At 63.4% G+C, this 17168-nt stretch overlaps 1 long non-coding RNA gene across 1 annotated transcript; it reads right to left on the bottom strand.

The window, feature by feature from the left end:
* Nucleotides 1-4565: 4565 nt before the first annotated feature.
* LOC309858434 lies at nucleotides 4566-5849 on the bottom strand. Its single transcript, XR_014308185.1, has 3 exons — nucleotides 5706-5849; nucleotides 5112-5271; nucleotides 4566-4847 (listed from the first exon to the last, which is right to left on the bottom strand). It is a non-coding gene; the product is annotated as an uncharacterized lncRNA (long non-coding RNA).
* Nucleotides 5850-17168: the final 11319 nt, after the last annotated feature.

Genomic DNA, 17168 nt, shown 5'->3' with positions numbered 1-17168 from the left:
TGGAGGCCATCTTGGCAGGGCCAGGGGCAGGTGCAGGGCCAGCGGAGAGTCCAAGGGTAGGACCTGGGTCTGGGGCAGGTGCAGGGGCAGTGGCCCTGGCAGGGAAAGGAGAAAGGACAGGGGCAGGGGCAGGGGAAAGGGCAGGAGAAGGAGCAGCAGCAGGAGCAGGAGCAGGAGCAGGAACTGAGGCAAGTGCCTTGGTGATGACTGGTGCAGGATCAAGGGCAGGAGCTGGTTCTGGGGCAGGAACAGGGGCACAGGCAGGGAAAGTGGAGGCCTTCCTGGCAGGGGCAGGGGCAAGAACAGGGTTAGGATTTGGATCTGGCGCAGGTGCAGGGGCAGGACCTGGGTCTGGGGCACGAGCCGGGGCAGGTGCAGGGGCAGTGACCCTGTCAGGGAAAGAAGGGTTAGGAGCAGGGGAAGGGGCACGGGCAGGAGCTGAGGCAAGTGCAGGGGTGATGGCCGGTGCAGGGTCAAGGGCAAGAGCGGGGCATTGGGCAGGAACAGGGGCACAGGCAGGGGAAGGGGAGGCTGTCCTGGCAGGGGCACGGGAAGGGGCAAGGCAAGGGGCAGGAACAGGCGAAGGACCTGTGTCTGGGGCCGGTGGAAGGGCACGACCTGGGTCTGGGGCAGGTGCAGGGCCAGGTGCAGGGGCCTTGGCCCTGTCAGGGAAAGGAGAAGGGATAGGAGCAGGGGAATGGGCACGGGCAGGAGCTGGGGCAAGGGCAGGGGTGATGGCCTGGACCAGGTCAAGGGCAGGAGCTGGGTCTGGGGCAAGAACAGGGGCCTAGGCAGGGCTAGGGGAAGGGGGAGTGTTCCTGGCAGGGCCAGGCGAAGGGATGGTCGCAGATGAAGGGGAAGATGCAGGGACAGGGCCTGGGTCTGGGGCAGGAACAGGGGCACTGGCAGGGAAAGTGGAGGCCTTCCTGGCAGGGGCAGGGGCAGATGCAGGGGCAGGGGCAGGGCCAGCGGCAAGTCCAGGGGTAGGACCTGGGTCTGGGGCAGGTGCAGGGGCAGTGGCCCTGGCAGGGAAAGGAGAAAGGACAGAGGCAGGGGCAGGGGAAAGGGCAGGAGAAGGAGCAGCAGCAGGAGCAGGAGCAGGAGCAGGAACTGAGGCAAGTGCCTTGGTGATGACTGGTGCAGGGTCAAGGGCAGGAGCTGGGTCTGGGGCAGGAACAGGGGCACAGGCAGGGAAAGTGGAGGCCTTCCTGGCAGGGGCAGGGGCAAGAACAGGGTTAGGATTTGGGTCTGGGGCAGGTGTAGGGGCAGGTGCAGGGGCAGGACCTGGGTCTGGGGCACGAGCCGGGGCAGGTGCAGGGGCAGTGACCCTGTCAGGGAAAGAAGGGTTAGGAGCAGGGGAAGGGGCACGGGCAGGAGCTGGGGCAAGTGCAGGGGTGATGGCCGGTGCAGGGTCAAGGGCAAGAGCAAGGCATTGGGCAGGAACAGGGGCACAGGCAGGGGAAGGGGAGGCTGTCCTGGCAGGGGCACGGGAAGGGGCAAGGCAAGGGGCAGGAACAGGCGAAGGACCTGTGTCTGGGGCCGGTGGAAGGGCACGACCTGGGTCTGGGGCAGGTGCAGGGCCAGGTGCAGGGGCCTTGGCCCTGTCAGGGAAAGGAGAAGGGATAGGAACAGGGGAATGGGCACGGGCAGGAGCTGGGGCAATGGCAGGGGTGATGGCCTGGACCAGGTCAAGGGCAGGAGCTGGGTCTGGGGCAAGAACAGGGGCCTAGGCAGGGCTAGGGGAAGGGGGAGTGTTCCTGGCAGGGCCAGGCGAAGGGATGGTCGCAGATGAAGGGGAAGACGCAGGGACAGGGCCTGGGTCTGGGGCAGGAACAGGGGCACTGGCAGGGAAAGTGGAGGCCTTCCTGGCAGGGGCAGGGGCAGATGCAGGGGCAGGGGCAGGGCCAGCGGCAAGTCCAGGGTTAGGACCTGGGTCTGGGGCAGGTGCAGGGGCAGTGGCCCTGGCAGGGAAAGGAGAAAGGACAGGGGCAGGGGCAGGGGAAAGGGCAGGAGAAGGAGCAGCAGCAGGAGCAGGAGCAGGAGCAGGAACTGAGGCAAGTGCCTTGGTGATGACTGGTGCTGGATCAAGGGCAGGAGCTGGGTCTGGGGCAGGAACAGGGGCACAGGCAGGGAAAGTGGAGGCCTTCCTGGCAGGGGCAGGGGCAAGAACAGGGTTAGGATTTGGGTCTGGGGCAGGTGTAGGGGCAGGTGCAGGGGCAGGACCTGGGTCTGGGGCACGAGCCGGGGCAGGTGCAGGGGCCGTGACCCTGTCAGGGAAAGAAGGGTTAGGAGCAGGGGAAGGGGCACGGGCAGGAGCTGGGGCAAGTGCAGGGGTGATGGCCGGTGCAGGGTCAAGGGCAAGAGCGGGGCATTGGGCAGGAATAGGGGCACAGACAGGGGAAGGGGAGGCTGTCCTGGCAGGGGCACGGGAAGGGGCAAGGCAAGGGGCAGGAACAGGCGAAGGACCTGTGTCTGGGGCCGGTGGAAGGGCACGACCTGGGTCTGGGGCAGGTGCAGGGCCAGGTGCAGGGGCCTTGGCCCTGTCAGGGAAAGGAGAAGGGATAGGAACAGGGGAATGGGCACGGGCAGGAGCTGGGGCAATGGCAGGGGTGATGGCCTGGACCAGGTCAAGGGCAGGAGCTGGGTCTGGGGCAAGAACAGGGGCCTAGGCAGGGCTAGGGGAAGGGGGAGTGTTCCTGGCAGGGCCAGGCGAAGGGATGGTCGCAGATGAAGGGGAAGACGCAGGGACAGGGCCTGGGTCTGGGGCAGGAACAGGGGCACTGGCAGGGAAAGTGGAGGCCTTCCTGGCAGGGGCAGGGGCAGATGCAGGGGCAGGGGCAGGGCCAGCGGCAAGTCCAGGGTTAGGACCTGGGTCTGGGGCAGGTGCAGGGGCAGTGGCCCTGGCAGGGAAAGGAGAAAGGACAGGGGCAGGGGCAGGGGAAAGGGCAGGAGAAGGAGCAGCAGCAGGAGCAGGAGCAGGAGCAGGAACTGAGGCAAGTGCCTTGGTGATGACTGGTGCAGGGTCAAGGGCAGGAGCTGGGTCTGGGGCAGGAACAGGGGCAGTGGTAGGGAAAGTGGAGGCCTTCCTGGCAGGGGCAGGGGCAAGAACAGGGTTAGGATTTGGGTCTGGGGCAGGTGTAGGGGCAGGTGCAGGGGCAGGACCTGGGTCTGGGGCACGAGCCGGGGCAGGTGCAGGGGCAGTGACCCTGTCAGGGAAAGAAGGGTTAGGAGCAGGGGAAGGGGCACGGGCAGGAGCTGGGGCAAGTGCAGGGGTGATGGCCGGTGCAGGGTCAAGGGCAAGAGCGGGGCATTGGGCAGGAACAGGGGCACAGGCAGGGGAAGGGGAGGCTGTCCTGGCAGGGGCACGGGAAGGGGCAAGGCAAGGGGCAGGAACAGGCGAAGGACCTGTGTCTGGGGCCGGTGGAAGGGCACGACCTGGGTCTGGGGCAGGTGCAGGGCCAGGTGCAGGGGCCTTGGCCCTGTCAGGGAAAGGAGAAGGGATAGGAGCAGGGGAATGGGCACGGGCAGGAGCTGGGGCAAGGGCAGGGGTGATGGCCTGGGCCAGGTCAAGGGCAGGAGCTGGGTCTGGGGCGGGAACAGGGGCCTAGGCAGGGCTAGGGGAAGGGGGAGTGTTCCTGGCAGGGCCAGGCGAAGGGATGGTCGCAGATGAAGGGGAAGACGCAGGGACAGGGCCTGGGTCTGGGGCAGGAACAGGGGCACTGGCAGGGAAAGTGGAGGCCTTCCTGGCAGGGGCAGGGGCAGATGCAGGGGCAGGGGCAGGGCCAGCGGCAAGTCCAGGGGTAGGACCTGGGTCTGGGGCAGGTGCAGGGGCAGTGGCCCTGGCAGGGAAAGGAGAAAGGACAGGGGCAGGGGCAGGGGAAAGGGCAGGAGAAGGAGCAGCAGCAGGAGCAGGAGAAGGAGCAGGAACTGAGGCAAGTGCCTTGGTGATGACTGGTGCAGGGTCAAGGGCAGGAGCTGGGTCTGGGGCAGGAACAGGGGCACAGGCAGGGAAAGTGGAGGCCTTCCTGGCAGGGGCAGGGGCAAGAACAGGGTTAGGATTTGGGTCTGGGGCAGGTGTAGGGGCAGGTGCAGGGGCAGGACCTGGGTCTGGGGCACGAGCCGGGGCAGGTGCAGGGGCAGTGACCCTGTCAGGGAAAGAAGGGTTAGGAGCAGGGGAAGGGGCACGGGCAGGAGCTGGGGCAAGTGCAGGGGTGATGGCCGGTGCAGGGTCAAGGGCAAGAGCGGGGCATTGGGCAGGAACAGGGGCACAGGCAGGGGAAGGGGAGGCTGTCCTGGCAGGGGCACGGGAAGGGGCAAGGCAAGGGGCAGGAACAGGCGAAGGACCTGTGTCTGGGGCCGGTGGAAGGGCACGACCTGGGTCTGGGGCAGGTGCAGGGCCAGGTGCAGGGGCCTTGGCCCTGTCAGGGAAAGGTGAAGGGATAGGAGCAGGGGAATGGGCACGGGCAGGAGCTGGGGCAAGGTCAGGGGTGATGGCCTGGGCGAGGTCAAGGGCAGGAGCTGGGTCTGTGGCAGGAACAGCGGCCCAGGGAGGGTTCGGGGAAGGGGTGGGACCAAGGGAGGATCTGGGTCAAGGGCCAGAACAGGAGCACAGGCAGAGGCAGGGGAAGTGGGAGTCGCTCTGGCTGGGGCAGGGGCAGGGGGAGCAGCAGGAGCAGGGGTGGGGGCAGGAGCAGGAGCCAGCTCTCCCCGGACAGCATCAGCATCTTCGTGGGCAGGCGCCCCGGCACTTGTGGGCTCCCGGTCTCCCGCCGAAGGGACTCCAGACACCATGTGCCCCTCCGGAGTTGCTGAAGTTGGGAGTGGGTCTAGCTCCTCCGCTGGAGAAGCTGGGAGAGGAGAGAAGGTCACCCGTGGGCCTGCCTCTCCCTGTGGCTTTGCAGAGACAGAGCCCAGCCCGGGGCCTCCCGGAGAAGCCGCAGCCACGAAGGAATCCTCCCCGGGACGTCTCCCCGAATGCAGTCCACCCCCTGGGTGCTCCGAGCCAAGTCGAGGCTCCTGGCCCCACACCGGCCTGTGGGGGCTTCTCCCTGTGGGGCCCAGCACCGACCCCTCCCCACACAGCCACAGGCACCCCACCCCAGCCTTCTCACCCTCGGACTTGGCCTCCGTGGGCTCCGTGTCCAGGACCGCAGTGCAGTGGAGTACCGCGGGCAGTGGTCTGGGAGGTAGCGAGGGCCTTCCCAGGACCGGGGACTCCGGGGTCGGGGAGGGGTGCGTGTCTTCCCGCCTCCTTCCTAGTTCATCCGTGGCCTGCCAAGGCAGAGATGGGGAGTGTGCAAGAGGCGTCAGAGCCCTGCCCGGCCATACCCACTGTGCTCCTGCCCAGTGCCCCTGCTTCTCCCAGATCCCACGCAGACCTGTGCGTGCACAGCCCCGCACCTGGGTCAGTGACCGTCCCTGCAGGGTCTCAGGATCAACCCTGGGCAGAAGGGTACAGCCCCCACACTCCTTCCCACCTAGCCAGCCTTCACCTGGGGTGTGAACATGACCTGCCCACCAGGCATCTGACCCTTCATCAGCCTGCTCCTGCTCGGGGCATCTCTATCCCCGATGAGCTCTCTGTACACACACACACACACACACACACACACACACACACACACACACACACGGGGAGGAGACCTAGGCCTACATGGGTCGGTCAGAAGGTGTGGGGCCGTCTGACTTGAGCCTCCCGGTGTCACCTTTTGATTCTTTTTGCCAAAGGGCCAGAGTCGTCGGGGAAGCCTGACACGACCTGCCCAGTGGGGGGACGTGTTTGGCGGGCGAGCTCTCCTCTGCCTGCATCCTCTGGGCTTCGGTAGGCAGCAGCAGAACATGTCGCTTCCTTCAGGATCTGCCCAGAAATGAGCTGGGCCGGGGGGTTTTGTCTGGAATGTGGGTGCCTGGATACGTGGGTTCCAATTCCGTTGGGCTGTGTCGTCAGGGAAGTGAGGTCACCACTGCCTGGGGGCTCCTTACCCGACTTCCTGCTCCCACCAGAGCTCCCTGAGGGCGCCCCTCCCCCAGCTGCTCAAGGCTCCCCCTCCACCCCATGCCCTGTCCATCCAGTGACCCCCACACAGCCTCCCCACAGCCTGTGTGCAGCAGGAGGCCTGGGTGCAGCAGTTGTCCCCGCTGGGAGGGCCCAGAGCTGGGTTCAGACGGGGCTCCTGCTCCTCCTGCCCAGGACTGTGTGCCCGCACACACCCTGTGGCTCTCAGGGCCTCCCCAGTCTCCCCGTCTGCACACTGGGGGTGTCCTGACTTCTCCTTCTCGGGATGCCATCAGGGGTAGGACCCCTGCATACGTTCCATCCCCGCTCTCCCAGGAGGCTGGTGCACACACTTGGCCGGGCACGGGTGAGCCCGGGGCTGGGCGGGGGCTTGGAACAGGGCCCAGAGGGGCCTGGATCTGCTCTGGGATCCAGGCAAAGCCACCGTCCTCCTGCCTGTGTCCCATCCCCCGTGGCAAGGTTGCAGTGCATGGCTTCTGACCTTGGTGACACAGGCTTCCCGGGGCTCCCATTAGGTGGAGGTCCAAGGGCCTCGTCTGCGCCCATGTGCCGGCCAGCCCCCACAGGGCACCCCGGGCATTCCCGAATCCGTCCTCCCAGGGTGGATGGCCGGTGGGACTGAGAAGGGGACACAATGTTTGGCTGCCATTTCCCAGCCGATGGAGGAAAGTCTGGGACTTCTCCTGGTTCCCTCTCTCCTGGGTTCAGTGTCTGTGTCTGTCTCTGTCTTTGTCTCTGTGCCTGCGTCTGTCTCTGTTCGTGGGTGTCTCCCAGGAGCCGGATCTGGGGGCTCCAGGGGTGATGAGAGAAACCTCCAAAGTCTCCCTTGTCCCTGTTTCCCTCTCCTGGGCTGGTGCTTGGTTCCTTGCTAAGTAAAGCCTTCTCACCCCGAGCAGAGCTCTGACTCTAGAACCTCTTCCCAGTGGGGACCCTGAGGCTGCAACAAGGAGGGTCCTGCCCTGGGTCCCCAGACCAGGGGTCCAGTGCTCTGCCACATGCTTCAAGCCCACACGGTCAGCCCCCCGAGCCCCCAGGTTGTCTTCTGCTCAGAAGGACCTCGAGGGAGTCCAAAGCATTTTCCCAAGACTGGGAGCACAGTGGGTCAGGGAGAGAGATTCAAGGCCAACAGGCTCTTCTACAAGCCTGTGGGAGACTAGGGACACCCTGTCTCTATGGCCCCACTGATAGAAGAGGAAGGGGAGGCCTTCGGTGCTGTAGCCCTGTCCACACTGGGGGGTACCTCTTTCTACTTCCAGTAGTCCAGGGTGGTGATGGACACCAGGCCCCAGACCCTGTCCCCACCCAGTGCCCTGGCAAAGCCCCTGGGCCCCTTGGGGACCCCTTGACCATCAGCCTGTCCTGTCTCCTCTCCCCATGCTTTGGATCTCGGCCCTTGCCAGGAGTCCTGATGCCCCTGACCCCATGGCCCAGCTGTCTCCAACCTCTTTCTTCTTTCCCCCTAGTTACCCACCATTTTCCCAGGCTGTCTCCCCCTCTGACCCCTAGCTGGGCAGAGTGGTGTATGTGTTTGTGTGTGTGTGTGTGTGTGTGTACGCTCAAACACATATGCCTCTAGCTGTCTGGGGATGCCCGAGGTCCTGTCCCCTCATGGGATGGGGTGGGTAGCTCTCCCCAAGGATCTGAGGAGCTCTCACCCTCAAAGCAAACCTCATGGGAGGGTCAGGAATTGCCCAGGACTGGAGGGAAGCTCTGCTCCTTGGACTCTGTACCCGATTTATGTCCTGGGCCAGTCGCTGCCTCTCTTGAGCCCAGGTTCCCAACTGTCCCTGAGGGTTGGACATGGAAATGCTTGAACCTGGCCGATCCTCCAGGGGTAGGTGGAGGAAAGGTGCACCAGGCACACAGACCTCCATTCCGAGAGGGCCAGGTGTGCTCAGTAGACCTGCACACAGCACCTGTCCCCTGACCCAGCCTTGTGGTGGATGCATACCCACCATGGCGCTGTCCCTGACTGGTCCCCCATGTTCCCTCACCACTGCCAAGTGCTCTGTGGCCCCAAAGTCTGCTGAGCACCGGAACCGTGCCTATCCTGGGAAGCAAGGCTCAGGGTGCAAGGCCAGGCGGGTTGGACATCTGGGGATGCAAAGGTCATCGAGTACCCCCCACCCAGCTGGCCTGAAATTCAGAATCCATCCCAGGGTCCTGCTCAATGAGGGCTTGGGCCAGAGGACTTGGAGTCATCAGTGGAGGCCAAGTCAGGGCAGGGAGATCAGTGGGCCCCTTCCACTTCTCTCTCCCTCTGCTGGGTCTTCCTGCTTGTTCCCTGGGACAGAGGTCCAGCCTGTCCTTGGATAGAGCCCTGGCTTGAGTCGGTGGGTGGGAAGGAGGACAGGGAAAGTTCGGGGTTGAGTTAGGGTTTTGGGTTAGGGTGAGGGTTATAAGTTAGGGTTAGGGTTAGGGTCAGGTTCAGAGTCAGGCTCAGGGTCAGGGTCAGGGTAAGTTTTAGGGTTACGGTCAGAGTTAGGGTCAGGGTCAGGGCCAGGGTTAGGGATAGGGTCAGGGTTAGCTTTAGGGACGGGCTCAAGTTCAGGGTCAGGGTCAGGGTTCAGGTCAGGGCCAGGGTTAGGGTAAGGGTCAAAGTCAGGGTTCAGTTTAGGTGCCAGTTTAGGGTAAGGTCAGGGTTAGGGTTAGGTTCAGGGTCAGGGTAGGGTCAGGGTAAGGGTTTGGGGTTAGGGTTAGGGTTAGTGTTAGGGTTGTGGTTAGGATAGGGTTAGACAGGTTTAGGGTCAGGCTTAGGGTTAGGGTTTGGGGATCTGGTTAGGGTTAGAATCAGCGTTAGGTTTAGGGTCAGGGTCCTTGTTAGTGTCAGGGTCAGGTTTAGGGTTAGGGTTAGGGTCAGAGTCGTGGTCTGTGTTACGGTCAGGGTAAGGGTGAGGGTCAGTGTTAGTGTTAGCGTCTGGGCCAGTTTCAAGGTTAGGGTAAGTTTTAGGGTTAGGGTTAAGGTTAGGTTTAGTGTTAGGGTCAGGGCCAAGGTCAGGGTTATGGTACATTTTAGGGTTAGGGTCAGGGTCAGGGTTAGGGCCGGGGTTAGGGTTTGGCTCAGGCTTAGGTTTAGGGACAGTGTCATGGTCAGGGTCAGTGTTCTGGTCAGGGCCAGGGTTAGGTTTTTGGTCAGAGTCAGGGTTCAGTGTAGGTTCCATCTTAGGGTCAGGGTTAGGGTTAGGTTCAGGGTCAGGCTTAGGGTCAGGGTTAGGGCTTGGGGTTAGCGTTAGGTTAGTGTTAGTGGTGGGGTTAGGGTAGGGTTAGACAGGGTTAGGGTCTGGGATAGGGTTAGTGTAGGGGTTAGGGTTAGGTTTAGAATCAGGGTTAGGTTTAGGGTCAGGGTCCGTGTTAGGGTCAGGGTCAGGGTTAGGTTTAGGGTCAGCGTCATCGGTGTTACGGACAGGGTTAGGGTCAGGCTCACCGTCAGGGTCAGGGTCAGTTTTAGGGAGAGGGTTTGTTTCTTAGTTAGGGTCAGGGTCAGCTTCAGGGTATGGTTAGGGTTAGGCTCAGGCTCACAGTCAGGGTCCGGGTCAGGGTTAGGCGTTAGGGTTAGGGTTACAGTTAGGGTTACGATTTAGGGTTAGGGTTAGGGTCAGTGTCAGGGTCAGGGTCACGGTCACGGTCAGGGTCAAGCTTAGGGTCAGAGTCAGGGTTTAGTTAGGTTCCAGTATAGGGTCAGGTCAGGTTTAGGGTTAGGTTCAGGGTCAGGGTTAGGGTCAGGGTTAGGGCTTGGGTTAGGGTTAGGGTTAGTGTTAGGGTTGGGGTTAGGTTAGGGTTAGACAGTGTTAGGGTCAGGGTTAGGGCTAGTGTAGGGGTTTGTGTTAGGTTTAGAATCAGGTTTAGGTTTAGGGTCAGGGTCCTTTTTAGGGTCAGGGTCAGGGTTAGGTTTAGGGTCAGCGTCATCAGTGTTACGGTCAGGGTTATGTCCGGCCCACCGTCAGGGTCAGGGTCAGTGTTAGGGTCAGGGTTTGTTTTTTGGTTAGGGTCACAGTCAGCTTCAGGGTATGGTTAGGGTTAGGGTCCGGCTCACAGTCAGGGTCATGGTCAGGGTTAGGAGTTAGGGTTAGGTTCAGGGTTAGGGTTAGGGTCCGGGTTAGGGCTTGTGGTTAGGATTGAGGTTAGTGTTTGGTTGGGGTTAGGGTAGGGGTAGACAGGGTTAGGGTCAGGGTTAGGGCTAGTGTAGGGGTTATGGTTAGGTTTAGAATCAGGGTTAGGTTTAGGGTCAGGGTCCGTGTTAGGGTCAGGGTTAGGGTGAGGTTTAGGGTCAACGTCATTTGTGTTACGGTCAGGGTTAGGGTCAGGCTCACGTCAGGGTCAGGGTCAGTGTTAGGGTCAGGGTCAGCTTCATGGTATGGTTAGGTTTAGGGTCAGGCTCACAGTCAGGGTCTTGGTCAGGGTTAGGCGTTCCTATTTGGGTTAGGGTTTGGGTTCGGGTTTGGGTTCAGGTTTAGGATTTGAGGTTAGGGTTTGGGTTCGCGTTGAGGTTCGGTGTTAGGGTTATGGTTTAGGGTTCGGGTTCCGGTTCAGATTCGGCTTAGTATTAGGGTTCTGGTTCGGGTTAGGATTAGGCCCTGCATGGTGGCTTGGGGCTGGTCCATCTGTCCTCCCAGTGCTGACCTTCCTTCCCCTTGGCCCTCTGTCATCCTGGATCCTCTCTACGTCCTCCTTAAACTATTATGAATGTCCCCAGGAGCGGGGTGGCAGGAGTGGGGTCTCAGAGGGGCTGCCTCGATCCTGTGCCCCAGACAACACTGAGAAAGGAGCCCCAGGACATTGTGTCATGAGGACGGGGATGAGGATCCCCTCCAACTCCTTGGGCATGAACACTGTTCCATTCCCTGCTGTCTCACCACTGCTGTGCCCAGTCCTACTGAAAACACATCCGTGGCCAATCGAGCCAGAGTTTCTGGGGGTGAGTCCCAGGCTGAGCCCTCCTAGGTGATAGGTGGACCTGTGGCCTGGGATGGGTGCCGCTCACTGTTGTCTCAGAAAGGGGTGCCTGTCCACCTTCTCTCCAGGGGCCCTGCATCGGACCTCTGCTTCCTCACGTTCTCCCCAGGGCTGCTGGTCCCCAGACCAGACACCTGCCAGTCTGAGGGTGACCAGCACTGCCTCCCCAGGGTTTCCTTTGCCTGAGTCCTTCCCCGGGAGCTCCTGCATCTCCTGACACATAGTGCCTGTGTGCCTCTCCTCCCCCTTGAACTTGCACGTGTCTAGTCTCTGTCCCTGTGGGACCCAGTGACTTGGAGCATGGAGTGGAGCAGACCCATGGGAGACCTTTCTCTGGCCTAGGGTTGTGAGCGATGCTTTTGCGCTCCGCGGTGTGTCTTCCAGCTTTCTGCATTTCCCTGGTTTCTGTGTGGGCCACAGGAGGAAACAGCCGTGTCCTGTCTGGGGACCGACTGTGGTTTCCCAGCAGGAACAGGGGCCTTGTCCCCGAGATTGTGCCCAGAATTCCTAAAGGGGTCCCTAGGATGACATCTCCTCTGTAGTCCATTGGGCGTCTCAACAACCAAGAGGGGAAATTCTATGTCAAACAGAGAGAAGAAACAAAAACCAAACCAAACCAAACCAAACCCCAAACAAGGGCCCTTTGAAAATAGGTGCAGACACAAAGGCACCTATTGAGGGATTCCACTTCCAGAAACCTCCAGAACACGAGCAGGAACAGCTTAGGGCTTGCGAGGGGCCAGGCTGGGGGGAACAATGGGCAGGAGGGCTTGGGCTCAAGGTCTCCTCCTTTGGGGAAGGAGATAGCCTGCAACGATGTTCTGGGGCGTGGTGGCACAGCGTTGGAATGCTCTTGATGCTCATGACGTGTTCAAGGGAAAACAAGAACGTTTATTTAAAATAAATAATACACAGCATAGAGGAGATGGACGGCGACGAGAACGGTGACTCCATACAGGAGAGGAAGAACACAAGGAGGGGGGATGAAACATTCTGGGGGGATGTCGGGGTCAGGGGATGGAACTGACGGCATTTTTCTGGGGAGATCTCCCCGCAGAGTTGTGGGCTCTGGATGCGGGTCTGGGAGTCCCGCAGGAGAAGGTGTAGGGCCAGGGGTTGGGCTAGAGGCGGGGACAGGGTCAGCAGTAGTGGCCGGTGCAGGATCCAGAGCAGGAGCTGGGTCAGAGGCAGGAACAGGAGCCCAGGCAAGGTCAGGGAAAGGAGCAGGAGCAAATGAGAAGGACTGGGTCAGGGGCGGGAACAGGGGCCTAGGCAGGGGCAGGGGAAGGGGCAGTGGTCCTGGCATGGCCAGGGGAAGGGATGGTGGCAGTTGAAGGGGAAGAAGCAGGGGCAGGAGCTGGGTCTGGGGCAGGAACAGGGGTCCAGGCAGGGAATGTGGAGGCCATCTTGGCAGGGCCAGGGGCAGGTGCAGGGCCAGCGGAGAGTCCAAGGGTAGGACCTGGGTCTGGGGCAGGTGCAGGGGCAGTGGCCCTGGCAGGGAAAGGAGAAAGGACAGGGGCAGGGGCAGGGGAAAGGGCAGGAGAAGGAGCAGCAGCAGGAGCAGGAGCAGGAGCAGGAACTGAGGCAAGTGCCTTGGTGATGACTGGTGCAGGATCAAGGGCAGGAGCTGGGTCTGGGGCAGGAACAGGGGCACAGGCAGGGAAAGTGGAGGCCTTCCTGGCAGGGGCAGGGGCAAGAACAGGGTTAGGATTTGGGTCTGGCGCAGGTGCAGGGGCAGGACCTGGGTCTGGGGCACGAGCCGGGGCAGGTGCAGGGGCAGTGACCCTGTCAGGGAAAGAAGGGTTAGGAGCAGGGGAAGGGGCACGGGCAGGAGCTGAGGCAAGTGCAGGGGTGATGGCTGGTGCAGGGTCAAGGGCAAGAGCGGGGCATTGGGCAGGAACAGGGGCACAGGCAGGGGAAGGGGAGGCTGTCCTGGCAGGGGCACGGGAAGGGGCAAGGCAAGGGGCAGGAACAGGCGAAGGACCTGTGTCTGGGGCCGGTGGAAGGGCACGACCTGGGTCTGGGGCAGGTGCAGGGCCAGGTGCAGGGGCCTTGGCCCTGTCAGGGAAAGGAGAAGGGATAGGAACAGGGGAATGGGCACGGGTAGGAGCTGGGGCAAGTGCAGGGGTGATGGCCTGGACCAGGTCAAGGGCAGGAGCTGGGTCTGGGGCGGGAACAGGGGCCTAGGCAGGGCTAGGGGAAGGGGGAGTGTTCCTGGCAGGGCCAGGCGAAGGGATGGTCGCAGATGAAGGGGAAGACGCAGGGACAGGGCCTGGGTCTGGGGCAGGAACAGGGGCACTGGCAGGGAAAGTGGAGGCCTTCCTGGCAGGGGCAGGGGCAGATGCAGAGGCAGGGGCAGGGCCAGCGGCAAGTCCAGGGGTAGGACCTGGGTCTGGGGCAGGTGCAGGGGCAGTGGCCCTGGCAGGGAAAGGAGAAAGGACAGGGGCAGGGGCAGGGGAAAGGGCAGGAGAAGGAGCAGCAGCAGGAGCAGGAGCAGGAGCAGGAACTGAGGCAAGTGCCTTGGTGATGACTGGTGCATGGTCAAGGGCGGGAGCTGGGTCTGGGGCAGGAACAGGGGCACAGGCAGGGAAAGTGGAGGCCTTCCTGGCAGGGGCAGGGGCAAGAACAGGGTTAGGATTTGGGTCTGGGGCAGGTGTAGGGGCAGGTGCAGGGGCAGGACCTGGGTCTGGGGCACGAGCCGGGGCAGGTGCAGGGGCAGTGACCCTGTCAGGGAAAGAAGGGTTAGGAGCAGGGGAAGGGGCACGGGCAGGAGCTGGGGCAAGTGCAGGGGTGATGGCCGGTGCAGGGTCAAGGGCAAGAGCGGGGCATTGGGCAGGAACAGGGGCACAGGCAGGGGAAGGGGAGGCTGTCCTGGCAGGGGCACGGGAAGGGGCAAGGCAAGGGGCAGGAACAGGCGAAGGACCTGTGTCTGGGGCCGGTGGAAGGGCACGACCTGGGTCTGGGGCAGGTGCAGGGCCAGGTGCAGGGGCCTTGGCCCTGTCAGGGAAAGGAGAAGGGATAGGAGCAGGGGAATGGGCACGGGCAGGAGCTGGGGCAAGGGCAGGGGTGATGGCCTGGGCCAGGTCAAGGGCAGGAGCTGGGTCTGTGGTTGGAACAGGGGCCTAGGCAGGGCTAGGGGAAGGGGGAGTGTTCCTGGCAGGGCCAGGCGAAGGGATGGTCGCAGATGAAGGGGAAGACGCAGGGACAGGGCCTGGGTCTGGGGCAGGAACAGGGGCACTGGCAGGGAAAGTGGAGGCCTTCCTGGCAGGGGCAGGGGCAGATGCAGGGGCAGGGGCAGGGCCAGCGGCAAGTCCAGGGGTAGGACCTGGGTCTGGGGCAGGTGCAGGGGCAGTGGCCCTGGCAGGGAAAGGAGAAAGGACAGGGGCAGGGGCAGGGGAAAGGGCAGGAGAAGGAGCAGCAGCAGGAGCAGGAGCAGGAGCAGGAACTGAGGCAAGTGCCTTGGTGATGACTGGTGCAGGGTCAAGGGCAGGAGGTGGGTCTGGGGCAGGAACAGGGGCACAGGCAGGGAAAGTGGAGGCCTTCCTGGCAGGGGCAGGGGCAAGAACAGGGTTAGGATTTGGGTCTGGGGCAGGTGTAGGGGCAGGTGCAGGGGCAGGACCTGGGTCTGGGGCACGAGCCGGGGCAGGTGCAGGGGCAGTGACCCTGTCAGGGAAAGAAGGGTTAGGAGCAGGGGAAGGGGCACGGGCAGGAGCTGGGGCAAGTGCAGGGGTGATGGCCGGTGCAGGGTCAAGGGCAAGAGCGGGGCATTGGGCAGGAACAGGGGCACAGGCAGGGGAAGGGGAGGCTGTCCTGGCAGGGGCACGGGAAGGGGCAAGGCAAGGGGCAGGAACAGGCGAAGGACCTGTGTCTGGGGCCGGTGGAAGGGCACGACCTGGGTCTGGGACAGGTGCAGGGCCAGGTGCAGGGGCCTTGGCCCTGTCAGGGAAAGGAGAAGGGATAGGAGCAGGGGAATGGGCACGGGCAGGAGCTGGGGCAAGGGCAGGGGTGATGGCCTGGACCAGGTCAAGGGCAGGAGCTGGGTCTGGGGCAAGAACAGGGGCCTAGGCAGGGCTAGGGGAAGGGGGAGTGTTCCTGGCAGGGCCAGGCGAAGGGATGGTCGCAGATGAAGGGGAAGACGCAGGGACAGGGCCTGGGTCTGGGGCAGGAACAGGGGCACTGGCAGGGAAAGTGGAGGCCTTCCTGGCAGGGGCAGCGGCAGATGCAGGGGCAGGGGCAGGGCCAGCGGCAAGTCCAGGGGTAGGACCTGGGTCTGGGGCAGGTGCAGGGGCAGTGGCCCTGGCAGGGAAAGGAGAAAGGACAGGGGTAGGGGCAGGGGAAAGGGCAGGAGAAGGAGCAGCAGCAGGAGAAGGAGCAGGAGCAGGAACTGAGGCAAGTGCCTTGGTGATGACTGGTGCAGGATCAAGGGCAGGAGCTGGGTCTGGGGCAGGAACAGGGGCAGTGGCAGGGAAAGTGGAGGCCTTCCTGGCAGGGGCAGGGGCAAGAACAGGGTTAGGATTTGGGTCTGGGGCAGGTGTAGGGGCAGGTGCAGGGGCAGGACCTGGGTCTGGGGCACGAGCCGGGGCAGGTGCAGGGGCAGTGACCCTGTCAGGGAAAGAAGGGTTAGGAGCAGGGGAAGGGGCACGGGCAGGAGCTGGGGCAAGTGCAGGGGTGATGGCCGGTGCAGGGTCAAGGGCAAGAGCGGGGCATTGGGCAGGAACAGGGGCACAGGCAGGGGAAGGGGAGGCTGTCCTGGCAGGGGCACGGGAAGGGGCAAGGCAAGGGGCAGGAACAGGCGAAGGACCTGTGTCTGGGGCCGGTGGAAGGGCACGACCTGGGTCTGGGGCAGGTGCAGGGCCAGGTGCAGGGGCCTTGGCCCTGTCAGGGAAAGGAGAAGGGATAGGAGCAGGGGAATGGGCATGGGCAGGAGCTGGGGCAAGGGCAGGGGTGATGGCCTGGGCCAGGTCAAGGGCAGGAGCTGGGTCTGGGGCGGGAACAGGGGCCTAGGCAGGGCTAGGGGAAGGGGGAGTGTTCCTGGCAGGGCCAGGCGAAGGGATGGTCGCAGATGAAGGGGAAGACGCAGGGACAGGGCCTGGGTCTGGGGCAGGAACAGGGGCACTGGCAGGGAAAGTGGAGGCCTTCCTGGCAGGGGCAGGGGCAGATGCAGGGGCAGGGGCAGGGCCAGCGGCAAGTCCAGGGGTAGGACCTGGGTCTGGGGCAGGTGCAGGGGCAGTGGCCCTGGCAGGGAAAGGAGAAAGGACAGGGGCAGGGGCAGGGGAAAGGGCAGGAGAAGGAGCAGCAGCAGGAGCAGGAGCAGGAGCAGGAACTGAGGCAAGTGCCTTGGTGATGACTGGTGCAGGGTCAAGGGCAGGAGCTGGGTCTGGGGGAGGAACAGGGGCAGTGGCAGGGAAAGTGGAGGCCTTCCTGGCAGGGGCAGGGGCAAGAACAGGGTTAGGATTTGGGTCTGGGGCAGGTGTAGGGGCAGGTGCAGGGGCAGGACCTGGGTCTGGGGCACGAGCCGGGGCAGGTGCAGGGGCAGTGACCCTGTCAGGGAAAGAAGGGTTAGGAGCAGGGGAAGGGGCACGGGCAGGAGCTGGGGCAAGTGCAGGGGTGATGGCCGGTGCAGGGTCAAGGGCAAGAGCGGGGCATTGGGCAGGAACAGGGGCACAGGCAGGGGAAGGGGAGGCTGTCCTGGCAGGGGCACGGGAAGGGGCAAGGCAAGGGGCAGGAACAGGCGAAGGACCTGTGTCTGGGGCCGGTGGAAGGGCACGACCTGGGTCTGGGGCAGGTGCAGGGCCAGGTGCAGGGGCCTTGGCCCTGTCAGGGAAAGGAGAAGGGATAGGAGCAGGGGAATGGGCACGGGCAGGAGCTGGGGCAAGGTCAGGGGTGATGGCCTGGGCGAGGTCAAGGGCAGGAGCTGGGTCTGTGGCAGGAACAGCGGCCCAGGGAGGGTTCGGGGAAGGGGTGGGACCAAGGGAGGATCTGGGTCAAGGGCCAGAACAGGAGCACAGGCAGGGGCAGGGGAAGTGGGAGTCGCTCTGGCAGGGGCAGGGGCAGGGGGAGCAGCAGGAGCAGGGGTGGGGGCAGGAGCAGGAGCCAGCTCTCCCCGGACAGCATCAGCATCTTCGTGGGCAGGCGCCCCGGCACTTGTGGGCTCCCGGTCTCCCGCCGAAGGGACTCCAGACACCATGTGCCCCTTTGG

This window comes from Mustela nivalis (genome assembly GCF_964662115.1).
Source record: "Mustela nivalis genome assembly, contig: HAP1_SCAFFOLD_2411, whole genome shotgun sequence".
NCBI lineage: Eukaryota > Metazoa > Chordata > Mammalia > Carnivora > Mustelidae > Mustela > Mustela nivalis.
This window is presented reverse-complemented; position numbering and strand designations above follow the sequence as displayed.